The sequence below is a fragment of the Scyliorhinus canicula genome, chromosome 12 (assembly GCF_902713615.1).
Source record: "Scyliorhinus canicula chromosome 12, sScyCan1.1, whole genome shotgun sequence".
Taxonomy (NCBI): domain Eukaryota; kingdom Metazoa; phylum Chordata; class Chondrichthyes; order Carcharhiniformes; family Scyliorhinidae; genus Scyliorhinus; species Scyliorhinus canicula.
In genome coordinates this window covers 163,551,113-163,562,087 of record NC_052157.1, presented here as the reverse complement: position 1 = coordinate 163,562,087, position 10,975 = coordinate 163,551,113, and positions in this window count along the sequence as shown.

Below are 10,975 nucleotides of genomic sequence, written 5' to 3'. Positions count from 1 at the left end.
GTCACCCACCTCTCCCACCGTCACCCACCTCTCCCACCGTCACCCACCTCTCTCACCGTCACCCACCTCTCCCACCCTCACCCACCTCTCTCATTGCTGTTGTGATCCTCACCTTCAGTTGGAGCTGAATCACAGTGACCTGCAGCCAACATCAGGCTGGCGAAAATGATGGTCCCCACCCAGTCTCCATCAACTCTCTCTGATTGGACCCCTGCTCACAAATTCAGGTATTTACCCGGGTAAGTGTCCGACCACACATCTAAAACTGCTGATTTCCAGCTCCTGTTGCCCATCTCCAGCCCTATAGGAAAGTGGAGTTGGAACCCATGATTGACCATGATAGTGTTGAATGGTGAGACAGGCCGAATGCTTCTATTTCTTGTGTTCTGCCTCAGTCCATTTGCTGCTGATCCCCATCTACTCAACGTCATCTTCAGGCTCAATTAGTCTGGATTGCAATCTCTGTCATCTCCTCTCCAAAATCTCTCACTCCCCTTTACAATCTCCAGTAAAACAAGCTGTGGTCACATGCAACTTTGAAATTGTGATGTCAAATGTTGTCCAACTTCTGTTAGTGACTATCCATTTATTAACCTTAGTGGGAACTGATCACTACTTACTGTTTTCATTGTTCTAGAATCTTCCTAATTTTTTTTTGTATCTAACAGGAAAACAATCAGGAACAGAGAGAAGGGGCCAAATGGCCTCCCTGTTCCTATCCAAGTTTATAAGCTGCATTGTTTCGATAATTAAAGATGAAAATATATATTTCACTTTGTGTTGTGAATAAAGAGATTAACCTGCCTCTTCCCACTGTAAATGTATAGAAATTGGCCCACTGTCATCTCCACCACACTGAATTATCTTGAAAACAACTTTTAGAGCCAGCAGTGGCTTGGCTGAGCGACTAGCCCACATTCTTCCTCATGGCTGTAGAAAGCACACACGTGTCTCTGATAATGTCTCAAACCCTTTTCTTGCAAGTTTCAAATTGAGCCTAACTTCAGTAAATGTCCACATTCCATTGCAGGCCCAGGGGCTGGGCTGTTGTTATTGGGCTGATGGGTTCTGGCAGGAGAGGAGGAGGAGGAGGGACAGGGAGGGACCAGACTAACTCAAACAGGCACTGAGCTATTTATAGTGGGACTAAAATCAGTCATTGTTGCTGTTAAAGAGCGGCTGCAGAACAGGACAGTTCAACCAGAGTCTTGTGGCATCAGCAGTGGACAGGGTGAGGACCAGCTGGAATTCAGATTGAAGGAAGACAGCAAACCAGGAACGGATCCAGATCCAGGGCAAATGCAGGTGGGTGTGGACCAGGTCTGGACTATCTTCCCAGTCTCCCCGATTCCCAGTCTGTCTGTCGGGATTCTGTTGCTTGAATTGGTGGTGAATCTGGTCAGTGGGCGATTTCCCACCTCCTGCTCTTTAATTGATTTGAGTACACAGTTCCCCTCGGTCAGAGTACTGTCCAAAACACTGACATTAATCTTTGTTGCAGCAGAATCTTTATGTAACTGGACTAATATCTGTGGGATATGAGCAGCACGAGCAAGAATCCATCCCACTCACAGCTTCCCAACAACTGAGTGGCAACCCCACCTGCCATTGCCTGTGCCTGACCAATAACAACAGCTGCCATTTATACGCCACCTTTTATCTGCAAAAAAGATATTAAGACATGTTTCCAAAGAGGTTTGTTTTTCTGTGTGTCTTAGGGGCAAACGGAATAGGAGATGTTCAGCAGATGGGGAAAGGCCGTGGAGGGATTTGAAGACGAGGATGGGCTGGGAATCAGTGTAATTCAGCCAGTACAGGGGTGATTTGCAAATGGGAGTGAGCGCAAGTTGTTACGACCATCTCTGGCTGAACTCCCCAAATTTGTTAACTCCCCAAATTTGTTAACTCCCAAGCGCGACCCCAATTCTGTTATAATATTTGGGTGAGGAGGAATGAACTGCCCCCCCCCCCCCTTCTTTATTCTAACGTACCCCCCACCGTGTTGGTCACAACCAGGTTAATTCAAAAGGAGTCCCTTCTCTCGCAGACACATTTTCACAGTCCAAATTATTAATTTTTGGAAGGAACAAATTTAATCAGGTTTTAAATCAAAGAAAGAGTAAATTCATCAGTAACTTTTTTTAAAAAGCTAGAAAATAATGAAAAAAATTGAACACACACATTTACACACTAATCCGATGGGAAGTTAAAAGTCCTGATAAAAATAAAACAAATATACAAATCAATCTTTGGCCAGTCCGTTAATTCAGATGGTGATACGTTGCGGACATTAAGCTGGGTGATTCTAGTAGAATTGACTTTGGCAGGTTTGCAGTTTGGAACATAGGGATAGGAGTCGGCCATTTAGCCTGTCAAGCCTGATCCATGGCTGATAGGACACTTCAATACCTTTTACATCCATTGTATCCATAACCCTTTATGTTATTATTAATCAGAAATCTATCAACGCAGTGACATGTTGGCATAGTGGGTAGCACTGCTGTCCCACAGCAGCAGGGACCCAGGTTCAATTCTGGCCTTGGGTGACTGTGCGGAGTCTGCACATCCTCCCTGTGTCTGCGTGGGTTTCCTCCGGATGCTCCGGTTTCCTCCCACAGTCCAAACGTGCAGGTTAGGTGGATTGGCTGTGCTAAGTTGCCCCTTAGTATCCAAAGGGTTACGGGGATAGGGTGGGGGATTGGGCCTAGGTAGGGTGCTCTTTCAGAAGGTTCGATGGGCTGAATGGCCTCCTTCTGTACTGTAGGAATTCTATGAACCTCCAGCGTAAATATACTCAGTGCCTGAACCTCCAGAGCTCTGGGGTAGAGCTCCCAACTCTCCCTCCGTGCAAATAAATTTCTCCTCATCTCGGTCCAAAGTGGCTTCCCCCTTATTTTGAAATTGTGACCCCTGGTTCTTGACTCCTCAACCAGGGGAGACATCTTACCTGGATCGACCCTGCCCAGGGGAGACATCTTACCTGGATCGACCCTGCCCAGGGGAGACATCTTACCTGGATCGACCCTGCCCAAGGGAGACATCTTACCTGGATCGACCCTGCCCAAGGGAGACATCTTACCTGGATCGACCCTGCCCAAGGGAGACATCTTACCTGGATCGACCCTGCCCATTCCTTGAAGTATTTTGTAGATGTCAATGGGATCACCTCTCATTCTTTGAAACTCGACAGAATATAGGCCCAGTTTGTCCAATTTCCTTTCATAGGACAGTCCTGTCCTCCTGGGAACAGGTCTGGTGAATCTTCATTGCACTCTCTCTGTGGCAATAATATCCTTTCTTTTTTTACATAAATTTAGAGTACCCAATTATTATTTTTTCAATTAAGGGGCAATTTAGTGTGGCCAATCCACCTAACCTGCATATCTTTGGGTTGTGGGGGCGAAACCCACGCAAACACGGGGAGAATGTGCAAACTCCACACGGACAGTGACCCAGAGCCGGGATCGAACCTGGGACCTCAGCGTGGTGAGGCAGCAGTGCTAACCACTGCGCCACAATAATATCCTTTCTGAGGCTAAAAATCTGTCCAATTTCCTTTGGCATGTGGCTTTTGCTGAGTTTTCCTCCTGTGACAGAGAAGGAGAGAGTGAGGGACAGACAGAGAGAGAGGGAGACAGACAGAGAGAGAGGGAGACAGAGAGAGAGGGAGATAGGGACAGAGAGAGAGGGAGACAGACAGAGAGAGAGAGAGATAGGGACAGAGAGAGGGAGAGAGGGAGGGAGACAGACGGAGAGGGAGAGAGTGAGGGAGACAGACAGAGAGAGAGAGAGTGAGGGAGAGAGTGAGGGAGACAGAGAGAGAGGGAGACAGGGACAGAGAGAGGGAGTGAGGGACAGAGAGAGGGAGAGAGTGAGGGAGACAGACAGAGAGAGGGAGACAGACAGAGAGTGAGGGAGACAGAGAGAGAGGGAGACAGACAGAGAGAGGGAGACAGACAGAGAGTGAGGGAGTCAGGGACAGAGAGAGAGGGAGTGAGGGACAGAGAGAGGGAGAGAGTGAGGGAGACAGACAGAGAGGGAGAGAGTGAGGGAGACAGACAGAGAGAGAGGGAGAGAGTGAGGGACAGAGAGAGGGACAGAGTGAGGGACAGAGAGTGAGGGACAGAGAGAGGGAGAGAGTGAGGGAGACAGAGAGGGAGAGAGTGAGGGAGAGAGAGAGGGAGAGAGTGAGGGAGACAGACAGAGAGAGAGAGTGAGGGACAGAGAGAGTGAGGGAGAGAGACAGGGAGAGAGTGAGGGACAGAGAGAGGGAGAGAGTGAGGGAGACAGACAGAGAGAGAAAGAGAGAGTGAGGGAGAGAGAGAGGGAGAGAGTGAGGGAGACAGAGAGGGAGAGAGAGAGTGAGGGAGCCAGAGAGGGAGAGAGTGGGGGACAGTGAGAGGGAGAGTGAGGGAGACAGACAGGGAGAGAATGAGGGACAGAGAGAGGGAGACAGACAGAGAGAGAGAGAGTGAGGGAGACAGACGGAGAGAGAGAGAGTGAGGGAGACAGACGGAGAGAGAGAGAGTGAGGGAGACAGAGAGGGAGAGAGGCTGAGAGTGAGGGAGAGGGAGAGGGGGAGGTGAGGGAGACGGGGACAGAGAGGGAGAGACAGAGAGAGATCCTCTACCTTCTTGTCTTTCTATAGGGTTGACTGGCTGTTGTCTCCATGTTCCTGTGTCACAAACACTGCCAGTCCACACAGAGAAGGTCCACATTTTGCTTCTTTATCCCAGTTCCCTGTTCTGAAAGGGAAGAACCCTGTCTCTCATCGCAGAGTCCATTTCCACATTCTGAGATATAACTCAACAGGGGGTGGGTTTGGCATATCTGCTGAGATATAATAACCAGTTTCCATTATCTCTGCAAACACAGGATAATAAAGTTCAGCCTTTTGCAACCTCTTCTTTCAAGTGTGTCTGTCTGAATTAGGCCATGATACCTTCCAGCTGTACCAATCCATTGTCTCTCCCCTGGCTGAAGGAGAATCCACAGAGTGATTTTCCAGAAAGTGGATACTTTACCGTCTCAGCAGCTTTCCCCCAGTGTACACGATTCCCCCAGAAAGGAACATAGTCCCCGGGCGAGTGGGTTTAACCGTGTGCCTCCCGGTACTCTGAGTGCCAAGAAGCACAAGGCTATTATTATGGTTATGATTATTGTTCAATGTGACTTGTGTTGAACAAGGGGCTTGAAGGGGGAACACGGCCGAGGTGGGAGATCCACTCGCTGGAGTGTAGCGAGAGATCAGGGCGGCAGTTTAAATGGTATCCTGATTCCCCCCCCCCCCCCCCCCCCCCCACCCTAAAACCCATGCAGGGCAACCCCAGCATGATTGCGCGCATGCAGAATATGCCAACTTGGCACCTTGGCAGTACCACCTGGGTACCTTGGCCATGTCAGGCTTGAACCCAGGTGGTAATGACAGGATGCCAGGCTGGCACTGATTTGATTTCATTTATTGTCACATGTACCGAAGTACAGTGAAAAGTATTTTTCTGCGGCCGAGGGAACGTACACAGTACGGACATAGTAGACAAAAGAATAATCAACAGAGTACATTGACAAATGGTACATCAACAAACACTGATTGGCTACAGTGCGGAACAAGGGGCCAAACAAAGCAAATACATGAGCAAGAGCAGCATAGGGCATCGTGAATAGTGTTCTTACAGGGAACAGATCAGTCCGAGGGGGAGTCATTGAGGAGTCTTGTAGCTGTGGGGAAGAAGCTGTTCCTATGTCTGGATGTGCGGGTCTTCAGACTTCTGTACCTTCTGCCCGATGGAAGGGTCTGGAAGAAGGCAATGCCTGGGTGGGAGGGGTTGCTGATAATGCTGTCTGCCTTTCTGAGGCAGCGGGAGGTGTAGACAGAATCAATGGGGGGGGGGGGGGGTGGCAAGCTTGTGTGACGTGGGGCACTGCTAGGGCATCACCCTGCCCGGAGGGAATGCCCCTGGGGACCTCCAAACATCTGGGAGACCCCGAAGAACACAGAACGCCGGGACCCGACCGGATCGCATCATTCCCCCTGAAACCCCGGCCCAGTGCCCCAGCCCCCCCCCCCCCCCCCAGCGCCCTGGCCACCCCCCTCCCAGTGCCCCGCCCCCCCCCTCCCAGCGCCCCGGCCTCCCCCCTCCCAGCGCCCCGGCCTCCCAGCGCCCCACCCCCCTCCCAGCGCCCCGGCCCCCTCCCTCCAGCTCCCCGCGACCCCCACCAGGGCCATGCGCCCCCCCAGCACCCGCCCCCCCCCAGCGCCCCAGCCCCCCCTCCCAGTGCCCCGGCTGCCCCCTCCCAGTGCCCCGACCCCCCCTCCTAGCGCCCCAGCCCCCCCCCTCCCAGCGCCACGTGCCCTGGCCACCCCAGCGCCCCGGCCCCCCCTCCCAGCACCACACGCCCTGGCCACCCCCAGCGCCCCGGCCCCCCCTCCCAGCGCCCTCCCCCCCAGCGCCCCGGCCCCCCCCCCAGCACCCCGAACCCCCGCCAGAGCCCTGGACCCCACCAGACGCAACCACCTACCTTCCACAAGGTCAGACGTCTCCCATCGGATCCCAGGATCATCCAGCAGCAGCCGCCGACCGAGGAAGCGAGGGAAACGCAGCGGTCTGCAGGTTAGACTGAAGCAACGCGGTTTCAAGACCCCTCTCCCCAGCATACTCCTGGCAAACGTCCAAGCGATTGAAAACAAACTGGATGAACTTAACGCCAGACTTACCTCTGAGAGGGAAGTAAGAGACTGCTGTGTGCTCTGTTTCACAGAGACATGGCTCACCCCCGCCTCACCGGACCGTGCCATACAAACTGAAGGCTTCTCTATTCACCGGGCGGACCGCACGGCATCTTCAGGCAAAGCGAAGGGTGGAGGGGTTTGCCCCCTCATCAACTCCTCCTGGTGCTTGGATGTGGCGATCCTGGCGACCTACTGCTCCCCAGACCTGGAATACCTGACCGTAAAGTGCCGCCCATACTATCTTCCACGTGAGTTCATTTCAGCCATTATCACAGCGGCCTACATCCCACCCCAGGCAGAAGTGAGGAAGGCGCTGGATGAACTGTACACAGTCATAAACAACTATGAAACAGAACACCCGGAGGCCTTGTTCATTGTGGCCCGAGACTTCAACAAAGCCAACCTCAAGCGTGTACTGCCAAAATTCCACCAGCACATCTCCTATCCCACCAGGGGCGACAACACTCTTGACCACTGCTACTCAAAAATCAAGGGCGCCTACTGTTCCATCCCCCGACCGCATTTTGGGAAATCAGACCATAAGACTGTGCTCCTTCCCCCGGCTTACAAGCAGAAACTCAGGGAGAATCCAGCTAAGAAGGTTGTGCAGTGCTGGTCCGAGGAGACAGAAGAGCTCTTACGTGACTGCTTAGAGACAGTGGACTGGTCCATATTTAAGAATTCAGCGACTAACTTAAATGAGTATGCCACCACCGTCACAGACTTCATCAGCAAATGTGTGGACGACTGCGTGCCAAAGAAAGCAGTACGTACGTTCCCCAACCGGACTCAACCGCGAGATTGACTCCCTACTGAAGGACAGATCTGAGGCGTTCAAGGCAGACGGCCCTGTCCTATACAAGAAATCCAGGTACGACCTCCGCAAAGCCATCCGAGATGCCAAGAGAGAATATCAGACCAAGCTGGAGTCACAGACAGACTGTCAGCGACTGTGGCAAGGACTAAACAACATAACGGGCTACAAAGCAAAGCCAAGCAGAATCTCCGGCAGCAGCGCACCCCTCCCTGGTCGTGCACTCAGCCTGCGCATACCAGCTGGCAGAGGTATTCACAGACATCTTTAACCTGTCCCTACTCCACTCCGAGGTCCCCACCTGCTTCAAGAAGACCACCATCATACCGGTACCAAAGAAGAACCAGGCAACGTGCCTCAATGACAACTGTCCGCTGGCCCTGACTTCAGTCGTAATGAAGTGCTTCGAGAGGCTGATCATGAAGCGCATCACCTCCATACTCCCGGAACGCCTAGATCCACTTCAATTCGCATACCATCGCAACCGGTCCACATCAGACGCCATTTCCCTGGCCCTACACTCATCCCTAGGGCATCTCGAAAACACGGACTCCTACATCAGACTCCTATTTATTGACTACAACTCTTCACCCTGAGTAAACAGTGACTCTGTACAGTTACAGTGAGTGATCCTCACCCTGCTGAATAAACAGTGATTCTGTACAGTTACACAGTGAGTGATCCTCACCCTGCTGAATAAACAGTGACTCTGCACAGTTACACAGAGAGTGATCCTCACCCTGCTGAATGGACAGTGACTCTGTACAGTTACACAGTGAGTGATCCTCACCCTGAATAAACAGTGACTCTGTACAGTTACACAGTGAGTGATCCTCACCCTGCTGAATAAACAGTGACTCTGTACAGTTACACAGTGAGTGATCCTCACCCTGAATAAACAGTGACTCTGTACAATTACACAGTGAGTGACCCTTACCCTGCTGAATAAACAGCGACTCTGTACAGTTACACAGTGAGTGATCCTCACCCTGAATAAACAGTGACTCTGTACAGTTACACAGTGAGTGATCCTCACCCTGAATAAACAGTGACTCTGTACAGTTACACAGTGAGTGACCCTCACCCTGAATAAACAGTGACTCTGTACAGTTACACAGTGAGTGACCCTCACCCTGCTGAATAAACAGTGACTGTACAGTTACACAGTGAGTGATCCTCACCCTGCTGAATAAATAGTGACTCTGCACAGTCACACAGTGAGTGATCCTCACCCTGAATAAACAGTGACTCTGTACAGTTACACAGTGAGTGATCCTTACCCTGCTAAATAAACAGCGACTCTGTACAGTTACACAGTGAGTGATCCTCACGCTGCTGAATAAACAGTGACTCTGTACAGTTACACAGTGAGTGATCCTCACCCTGAATAAACAGTGACTCTGTACAGTTACACAGTGAGTGATCCTTACCCTGCTGAATGAACAGTGACTCTGTACAGTTACACAGTGAGTAATCCTTACCCTGCTGAATAAACAGTGACTCTGCACAGTTACACAGTGAGTGATCCTCACCCTGAATAAACAGTGACTCTGTACAGTTACACAGTGAGTGATCCTCACCCTGAATAAACAGTGACTCTGTACAGTTACACAATGAGTGATCCTCACCCTGCTGAATAAACAGTGACTCTGTACAGTTACACAGTGAGTGACCCTCATCCTGCTGAATAAACAGTGACTCTGTACAGTTACACAGTGAGTGATCCTCACCCTGAATAAACAGTGACTCTGTACAGTTACACAGTGAGTGATCCTCACCCTGCTGAATAAACAGTGACTCTGTACAGTTACACAATGAGTGATCCTCACCCTGAATAAACTGACTGTGTATAGTTACACAGTGAGTGATCCTCACCCTGCTGAATAAACAGTGACTCTGTACAGTTACACAGTGAGTGATCATCACCCTGAATAAACAGTGACTCTGTACAGTTACACTGAGTGATCCTCACCCTGCTGAATAAACAGTGACTCTGTGCAGTTACACAGTGAGTGACCCTCACCCTGAATAAACAGTGACTCTGTACAGTTACACAGCGAGTGACCCTCACCCTGCTGAATGAACAGTGACTCTGTACGGTTACACAGTGAGTGATCCTCACCCTGAATAAACAGTGACTGTACAGTTACACAGTGAGTGACCCTCACCCTGCTGAATAAACAGTGACTCTGTACAGTTACACAGTGAGTGACCCTCACCCTGCTGAATAAACAGTGACTCTGTACAGTTACACAGTGAGTGACACTCACCCTGAATAAACAGTGACTCTGTACAGTTACACAGTGAGTGATCCTCACCCTGAATAAACAGTGACTGTACAGTTACACAGTGAGTGACCCTCACCCTGCTGAATAAACAGTGGCTCTGTACAGTTACACAGTGAGTGATCCTCACCCTGCTGAATAAACAGTGACTCTGTACAGTTACACAGTGAGTGACCCTCACCCTGCTGAATAAACAGTGACTCTGTACAGTTACACAGTGAGTGACACTCACCCTGAATAAACAGTGACTCTGTACAGTTACACAGTGAGTGATCCTCACCCTGAATAAACAGTGACTGTACAGTTACACAGTGAGTGACCCTCACCCTGCTGAATAAACAGTGACTCTGTACAGTTACACAGTGAGTGACCCTCACCCTGCTGAATGAACAGTGACTCTGTACGGTTACACAGTGAGTGACCCTCACCCTGAATAAACAGTGGCTCTGTACAGTTACACAGTGAGTGATCCTCACCCTGCTGAATAAACAGTGACTCTGTACAGTTACACAGTGAGTGACCCTCACCCTGCTGAATAAACAGTGACTCTGTACAGTTACACAGTGAGTGATCCTCACCCTGCTGAATAAACAGTGACTCTGTACAGTTACACAGTGAGTGACACTCACCCTGAATAAACAGTGACTCTGTACAGTTACACAGTGAGTGATCCTCACCCTGCTGAATAAACAGTGACTCTGTCCAGTTACAGGGGGATTTGAATATAGGAATAGAAATGTTTTACTGCAAGTGTATAGGGCAGTGGTGAGGCCACACCGGGAATATTGAGTGCAGTTTTGGTGTCCCTATCTGAGGAAGGATGTTGTTGCTATGGAGGGAGAGCAGCGAAGGTTTACCAGACTGATTGCTGGGATGGTGGGACTGACATGTGAGGAGAGACTAAGTCGGTTAGGATGATATTCATTAGACAGCACGGTGGCGCAGTGGTTAGCATTGCTGCCTCACGGCGCCGAGGTCCCAGGTTCGATCCGGGCTCTGGGTCACTGTCCGTGTGGAGTTTGCACATTCTCCCCGTGTCTGTGTGGGTTTCGCCCCCACAACCCAAAGATGTGCAGGGTAGGTGGATTGGCCACGCTAAATTGCCCCTTAATTGGGAACATTTAAAAGATAGGATTATATTTATTG